Genomic DNA, 9,156 nt, shown 5'->3' with positions numbered 1-9,156 from the left:
TTAAAGTTCAATTAATCATATTACTTAAGAACTCCCACTTAGATAGATATCCCTCTAGTCATCTAAATGATCATGTGATCCATATCAACTAAACCATGTCTGATCATCACGTGAGATGGAGTAGTTTTCAATGGTGAACATCACTATGTTGATCATATCTACTATATGATTCACGTTCGACCTTTTGGTCTCCAGTGTTCCGAGGCCATATTTGCATATGCTAGACTCGTCAAGTTTAACCCGAGTATTCCACGTGTGCAAAACTGGCTTGCACCCGTTGTATGTGAACGTAGAGCTTATCACACCCGATCATCACATGGTGTCTCAGCACGAAGAACTGTCGCAACGGTGCATACTCAGGGAGAACACTTATACCTTGAAATTTAGTGAGAGATCATCTTATAATGCTACCGTCGAAGTAAGCAAAATAAGATGCATAAAGGATAAACATCACATGCAATCAATATAAGTGATATGATATGGCCATCATCATCTTGTGCCTTTGATCTCCATCTCCAAAGCACCGTCATGATCACCATCGTCATCGGCTTGATACCTTGATCTCCATCGAAGCACTGTTGTCGTCTCGCCGACTATTGCTTCTACGACTATCGCTACCGCTTAGTGATAAAGTAAAGCAATTACATGATGATTGCATTTCATACAATAAAGCGACAACCATATGGCTCCTGCTAGTTGCCGATAACTGTGTTACAAAACATGATCATCTCATACAATAAAATTTAGCATCATGTCTTGACCATATCACATCACAACATGCCCTGCAAAAACAAGTTAGACGTCCTCTACTTTGTTGTTGCAAGTTTTACGTGGCTGCTACGGGCTGAGCAAGAACCGTTCTTACCTACACATCAAAAACCACAACGCGGTATAGTGATTGCTTTTTGATCTTCAGAAAGAACCATGTTCATTGAATCCGATTCAACTAAAGTTGGAGAAACTGACACCCACCAGCCACCTATGTGTGAAGCACGTCGGTAGAACCAGTCTCGCGTAAGCATACGCGTAATGTCGGTCTGGGCCGCTTCATCCAACAATACTGCCAAATCAAGAATCAACTAGTGACGGCAAGCAATATGTATATACCCACGCCCACAACTCCTTTGTGTTCTACTCGTGCATATAACATCTACGCATAAACCTGGCTCGGATGCCACTGTTGGGGAAAGTAGTAATTTCAAAAAAAAAATCCTACGCACACGCAAGATCATGGTGATGCATAGCAACGAGAGGGAAGAGTGTTGTCTACGTACCCTTGTAGACCGTAAGCGGAAGCGTTATGACAACGCGGTTGATGTAGTCGTACGCCTTCACGATCGACCGATCCTAGCACCGAAGGTACGACACCTCCGTGATCTGCACACGTTCGGCTTGGTGACGTTCCACGAACTCACGATCCAGTAGAGTGTCGAGGGAGAGCTTCATCAGCACAATGGCGTGATGACAGTGATGATGATGCTACCGGAACAGGGCTTCGCCTAAACACTGCTACGATATGACCGAGGTGTATTATGGTGGAGGGGGCACCGCACACGACTAAGAGATCAATGATCAACTTGTGTGTCTATGGGGTGCCCCCCTCCCCCGTATATAAAGGAGTGGAGGAGGGGGAGGGGGTCGGCCTCCTAGGCGCGCCCCAAGGGGAGTCCTACTCCCACCGGGAGTAGGATTCCCCCCTTTCCCTAGTTGGATTAGGAGAGAAGGGAGGGGGAGGAAGGAGGAAGGAAGGGGAGGGGGCGACCCCCCCTCCCAATTCGGATTGTTCTTGGGGAGGGGCACCCCTCCTTTGCTCCCTTCTCCTCTCTCTCCCACTATGACCCAATAAGGCCCATATACCTCCCGGGGGGTTCCGGTAACCTCCCGGTTCATCGGTAAATGCCCGATCTCACCCGGAACCATTCTAATGTCCAAATATAGTCGTCCAATATATCGATCTTTATGTCTCAACCATTTCGAGACTCCTCGTCATGTCCATGATCATATCCGGGACTCCGAACTACCTTCGGTACATCAAAACACATAAACTCATAATACGATCGTCACTGAACGTTAAGCGTGCGGACCCTACGGGTTCGAGAACTATGTAGACATGACCGAGACACGTCTCCGGTCAATAACCAATAGCGGAACCTAGATGCTCATATTGGTTCCTACATATTCTACGAAGATCTTTATCGGTCAAACCGCATAACGACATACGTTGTTCCCTTTGTCATCGGTATCTTACTTGCCCGAGATTCGATCGTTGGTATCTCAATACCTAGTTCAATCTCGTTACTGGCAAGTCTCTTTACTCATACCGTAATGCATCATCCCGCAACTAACTCATTAGTCACATTGCTTGCAAGGCTTATATTGATGTGCATTACCGAGAGGGCCCGGAGATACTTCTCCGACAATCGGAGTGGCAAATCCTAATCTCGATCTATGCCAACTCAACAAACACCATCGGAGACACCTGTAGAGCATCTTTATAATCACCCAGTTACGTTGTGACGTTTAGTAGCACACAAAGTGTTCCTCCGGTATTCGGGAGTTGCATGATCTCATAGTCATAGGAACATGTATAAGTTATGGAGAAAGCAATAGCAACAAACTAAACGATCATCGTGCTAAGCTAATGGAATGGGTAAAGTCAATCACATCATTCTCTAATGATGTGATCCTGTTAATCAAATGACAACTCATGTCTATGGCTAGGAAACTTAACCATCTTTGATTCAACGAGCTAGTCAAGTAGAGGCATACTAGTGACACTCTGCTTGTCTATGTATTCACACATGTACTAAGTTTCCGGTTAATACAATTCTAGCATGAATGATAAACATTTATCATGATGTAAGGAAATAAATAATAACTTTATTATTGCCTCTAGGGCATATTTCCTTCAGCTTGATCACACGAGACGCAGGGTGGTGACACAAGAAGATATGCAGATTCAGGCCCCTTGCGATGGAGATAAAAACCGTATGTCATCTTCTTTAGAGAGAGTGTTTTTTGCATATGGATGTGTGTGTGCAGAAGTTCCGAACCCGTAAGCAAATGTGAAGGAGGTCCCTATATAGATTTCAATATCCCCTTTCCTTCTACATTACAGGTCAATTAATCTAGCAATTATGTATGCCCACTATCTACTGCAACGGGCGCCTTTATACACTAGTAACGGTAGGCTTGTATGATTAGAGAAACATCCTAATCAATGCTTCTGGCCGTCGAGCTTCCTTTTTCCGAGTGAAGAATCAGCCGAATGGGTGTTCTTCCTTCCGAATGGATCTCCATTTGGGTGTCCCCCGAGTGAGTAAACCACCAAGTTGGTCAGCATTCCGTTACTTTGTGAATGTGGACCTGGCCCCCATTGATGTGTGTGTGCAGAAGTTCCGAACCCATAAGCAGTCGCCAAGGAGATGCTTATATAGATTTCACTAACCCCTTGCCTTCTACGTTACAGGTCAATTAATCTAGCAATTATGTATGCCCACCATCTACTACAATGGGCGCCTTGATACACTAGTAACGACCATGCTCTTATGATTAGGGAAGTCGCTATGAAATAATTTAAATCCTTCTAAAATAGTTGTTGTCAGTTGTGAAATTTATTTTAATTATTTAAATCATGTGAAATAGTGAAATTCTATGTGGTGGGATATATAAAATACATCAGAAATCTTAGGTGGGCCTCCGCATGCATGATTCTTGGTAAAATCAGAGGGTGAATCTTTCCATCGTAGGTACCTTCTCCTTTAGAAATGACCTCCCCCTCTGTCGTGGGGGAGAGGGGGATTCTAACAGTAAGAGAGGGGGAATGAGGCTTGATCACGCTAGACACGGGAGGGTGATACAAGAAGATGTGCAGATTCAAACCCCTTGCGATGGAGGTAAAAATCCTAGGCCATGTTCTGAGGAGATGGTGTCTCTTGCTTATGGATGTGTGTGTGCAAAAGTTTCGAACCGTAGGCAATCGTCAAGTAGATGCTTATATAGATTTCGCTACCCCTTGCCTTCTATGTTACAGGTCAATTAATCTAGCAATTATGCATGTCCACTATCTACTGCAACGAGCGCCTTGATACACTAGTAACGGCAGGCTCTTATGATTAGGGAAACGTCTTAATCAATGCTTTCGGCCGTCGAGCTTCTTTTGTCCGAGTGAAGAATCAGTTACGTTGGTCAACATTCCGTTACTTGGTGAATGTGGGCCTGGGCCCCCATGGGCTTTCCCTGGGTCCGAGTAGGAGACGACCTCATCACCCTCCCCTTTCACATGCAAACCCTAATCGCGCTAGAGCCAGGAAGGAGCGGGAAAGGTAGGACAAAATCCATATCTCTACCGTCGGCGCAGCCCGGAGACTCTACACGCCTATCTAAATCCAAGGATAGGATGAACCATTGACCATGACGTAGTACGTCGGTTTTGGCACAGTCCAGCAGCGACCAAAGTCAGAAGTGTGGGATGACGCAAACTCCGTCTCCTAGATCAGTCACTGGCAACTGTGAAGGGGACCATCACATCGGATGGACAGGCTTTCTTCCTCGTTGCCATCGCCACCATCATCACCGAAGCAGGGCGGATCTTGGGGACCATCACATCGGATGGACGGCCTTTCTTCCTCGTTGCAAAAGAATTTTTACTACACCAAATACCATACAAATTAATGCGATTTTAAGACTATTTGTCAAGGCTATGACATTGGTTTGACCAAATTATACTATCCACACCGTAAAAAAAAGGTCAAATTTCGACGGCACCCCAAGGCTGAGATTGTAGGTGCACCGAAGCCCAAACCCTATGGAAGGGGGAGTAGGTAGGTGGGTCTCTCTCTCGGCACTTGTTTCCCGGTCGGAATCGGAAAGAAACGCTCGTGTTGGATCCGGAACGAGACGAGGAGATGATGGATGCGCGAGTTGGAGTCGGGCCCCCACCGACCTTATCGCCCACGGCCACGGGTCTATAAAAGGGGCCATCGCGCGATGCCCAGACCCCAACCAACCGACCCAGAAGCCACACCCAAGGGAGCGCAAGCACAAACCCGAAACCAAATTCAGTCCTAGCGAGAGAGAGCGGCAGCCGGAGCAATGGGCGACGTCGCGAACGCCATGCGCTACTGCCCGGACTGCCGCCGCGCCGTCGCGGTGGCCATCAACCGCGCCTCCGGCGACACCGTCTGCGCCCTGTGCGCGCGCGTCCTCGGCCAGCGCTACGTCGACAAGTCCTCCGAGTGGCGCACCTTCCTCAACCAGGTCGGGGGCGTCGACGGCCGCAGCGTCGGCGGTGCCGCCGACCCTTCCCCCGCCCAGGCCGCCGTCACCGTCGCCTACCCCGCCGCAGGCGACGAGCGTTCCAAGGCGGCCGGCCACGCCGGGACGCACGCGGGGGAGGGCGCCTCCTCGGCACCACTGCCGAGGATGCGCGGCGCGGTCGGCGCCGGCCCTTCGCGGGGCGGCGGCGGCGGCGGCGCGCCGAGGATGCGCGGCGCGGTGGGGCCGGTGCCCGACAGGGCGCTCGCCGAGTCTTTCCACGGCATCGACGACATGGCGGCGCGGCTGCAGCTGACGGCGGCCGTCAAGAACCGCGCCAGGGACGTGATCAGGAAGCTGGAGAACACGAAGGCGTTCCCCAAGGGCGGCAAGTGCCGGAACCGGCAGGCGCTCTACGCGGCCTGCCTCCACATGGCGTGCCGCGCCGAGGGCACGCCGCGGACGTTCAAGGAGCTGGCGTCCGTGACGGGCGACAGCGCCACGGCGGGGGTCAAGGACATCGGGAGGCTCGTCAAGGTCATGAAGGACTACCTCAGAGATGACGAGGGCGGGCAGGCGGGAGGGCAGATGATGATGATCGGCGCCATCGCGCGGCCGGGCGACTACATGCGCCGCTTCGGCTCGCTGCTCGGGATGGAGGACAAGGAGGTGGGCGCCGCGCTGGAGGCAGCGACGAGGCTGGAGAAGAACCTGGACGTGAGGCACAACCCCGACTCCATCGCCGCCGCCGTCATGTACATGGCCATCGAGCGCGCCGGCGTCGGGAGATCCATCCGCGACGTGTCCATGGCCACCGGCGTCAGCGAGGGGACCATCAGGGAGATCTACTACAAGGACCTCTACCAGCACGCCAACATGCTGTTCAGCCAGTAAGAATGGTGAACTTATGGAAGGAAGTTTGATCAAGACTTAGCGATGTTGAATTCCTAATAATGTTCTGCGTAAATTTGGCAACAAAGTCGGCCTGGTTCTGTCCATATGAGATCAACTCTAGGCCTTAGCGTTATTGTTTCTCTTCAGTCGCATTTAGTGTATGTGTTGTTTTCGATAGGCCTCTATTTGGATTCCATATTTGTATCCGCTATGTGTGCATCCTTGTACTTTTATCTTTCGAATAAACAACAAAATGTACAACCAGAAGTTGAGCCATTGTTGAGGTCCTTCTGACTGTGGTGCGACCTAGGTACTCCGGATCCTTACTTTTGATTGCTGATATTTAACTTCCTAAAAAATTGCTAATATTTATTAGTATTGTGCAAAATGAGTGAATCTACACTCTAAAATGCATCTACATACATCTGTATGTGTCCATAGTAAAATATCTACAAAGACATATATTTAGAAACGGAGGGAGTGCTGCTATCTTTTTGTTGATATTTATCTTCCTCCAAAATTGCTGATATTTATTAGTATATCGGATCCTCCAATTAATGCATCGTGGCATAAAAGGGGAATACTAATGCACATTACTGTTTTTCCTAAAAAAACATACACTTTATTCAGGAAATTAAGGAGATCACATTAATTCTCCACTTTTTTGGAGATGAAATATATGAATTCTAAGAGTCTTATACATATTTTAAAAAGGATCTAGCCAAATTGTGTGTGCCTTAAAAGATTCAAAAAAATAAGCCCGAGTTAATTTTGTATGTGGAACAAACCGTTGTCGATGGATTCTCTGTTTTTGTTTTGAAGAAACAGAAGTTTGATTGAAAACAAATGCAATGGTTTAAAGTTGTATGTAGAATTACATCCACATGTCAACTTAGTGACTTATCAACATTGCAAACATATTGACGTATATAAATTAAAAGCATGTGCCTAATTCTGAAAGTTCTTATTTTATTTTAACATAATACTCAATATTGCGAGAGTGCTTAGCAATATATTTCCATATTATTAGTCGATGCCTTAACAAATAGAAATAAAATTGCCTATTTACTGATCTTACCTCTTATATAAGTTAAGAGATCGTATGACCCTTGGATCAAAGTGTTGGGGAACGTAGCAGAAATTCAAAATTTTCCTACGTGTCACCAAGATCTATCTATGGAGAGACTAGCAACGAGGGGAAGGAGAGTGCATCTACATACCCTTGTAGATCGCTAAGCGGAAGCGTTCAAGTGAACGGGGTTGATGGAGTCGTACTCGTCGTGATTCAAATCACCGATGACCAAGTGCCGAACGCACGGCACCTCCGCGTTCAACACACGTACGGAACGGAGACGTCTCCCATGCCTTGATCCAGCAAGGAGGAGGGAGAGGTTGATGGAGATCCAGCAGCACGACGGCGTGGTGGAAGTAGCGGGATTCCAACAGGGCTTCGCAAGCGCTGCGGGAGGAGGAAGATGTGTCACGGGAGGGAGAGGGAGGCGCCAGGCCTTAGATTGGTTTGCTCCTCCTTTTTCCCCACTATATATAGGGCCAAGGGAGAGGGGGAGGCGCAGCCCTTGCCCCTTCCTCCAAGGAAGGGTGCGGCCAAGGGTGGGGAGGAGTCCATCCTCCCCAAGGCACCTCGGAGGTGCCTTCCCCTTTTAGGACTCTCCCCTTTTTCCCATCTCTTGGCGCATGGGCCTCTTGGGGCTGGTGCCCTTGGCCCATATAGGCCAAGGCACAACCCCTACAGCCCATGCCCCGGGGCAGGTGGCCCCACCCGGTGGGCCCCCGGGACCCTTCCGGTGGTCCCGGTACAATACCGATGACCCCGAAACTTGTCCCGATGGCCGAAATAGCACTTCCTATATATAATTCTTTACCTCCGGACCATTCCGGAACTCCTCGTGACGTCCGGGATCTCATCCGGGACTCCGAACAACTTTCGGGTTACCGCATACTAATATCTTACAACCCTAGCGTCACCGAACCTTAAGTGTGTAGACCCTACGGGTTCGGGAGACATGCAGACATGACCGAGACGTTCTCCGGTCAATAACCAACAGCGGGATCTGGATACCCATGTTGGCTCCCACATGTTCCACGATGATCTCATCGGATGAACCACGATGTCAAGGACTTAATCAATCCCGTATACAATTCCCTTTGTCTAGCGGTACGATACTTGCCCGAGATTCGATCGTCGGTATCCCTATACCTTGTTCAATCTCGTTACCGGGCAAGTCTCTTTACTCGTTCTGTAACACATCATCCCGTGATCAACTCTTTGGTCACATTGCGCATATGATGTTGTCCTACCGAGTGGGCCCAGAGATACCTCTCCGCTTACACGGAGTGACAAATCCCAGTCTCGATTCGTGCCAACCCAACAGACACTTTCGGAGATACCTGTAATGTACCTTTATAGCCACCCAGTTAACGTTGTGACGTTTGGCACACCCAAAGCACTCCTACGGTATCCGGGAGTTGCACAATCTCATGGTCTAAGGAAATGATACTTGACATTAGAAAAGCTTTAGCATACGAACTACACGATCTTTGTGCTAGGCTTAGGATTGGGTCTTTGTCCATCACATCATTCTCCTAATGACGTGATCTCGTTATCAATGACATCCAATGTCCATGGTCAGGAAACTGTAACCATCTATTGATCAACGAGCTAGTCAACTAGAGGCTTACTAGGGACATGGTGTTGTCTATGTATCCACACATGTATCTGAGTTTCCTATCAATACAATTATAGCATGGATAATAAACGATTATCATGAACAAGGAAATATAATAATAACTTATTTATTATTGCCTCTAGGGCATATTTCCAACAGTCTCCCACTTGCACTAGAGTCAATAATCTAGTTCACATCGCCATGTGATTAACACTCACAGGTCACATCGCCATGTGACCAACATCCAAAGAGTTTACTAGAGTCAATAATCTAGTTCACATCACTATGTGATTAGCACTCAATGAGTTCTAGGTTTGAT

Source organism: Triticum urartu, chromosome 3 (assembly GCF_003073215.2).
Source record: "Triticum urartu cultivar G1812 chromosome 3, Tu2.1, whole genome shotgun sequence".
In the NCBI taxonomy this organism is placed as follows: domain Eukaryota; kingdom Viridiplantae; phylum Streptophyta; class Magnoliopsida; order Poales; family Poaceae; genus Triticum; species Triticum urartu.
The sequence above is the reverse complement of the archived record's forward strand: the minus strand, read 5'-3'. Positions refer to the sequence as shown.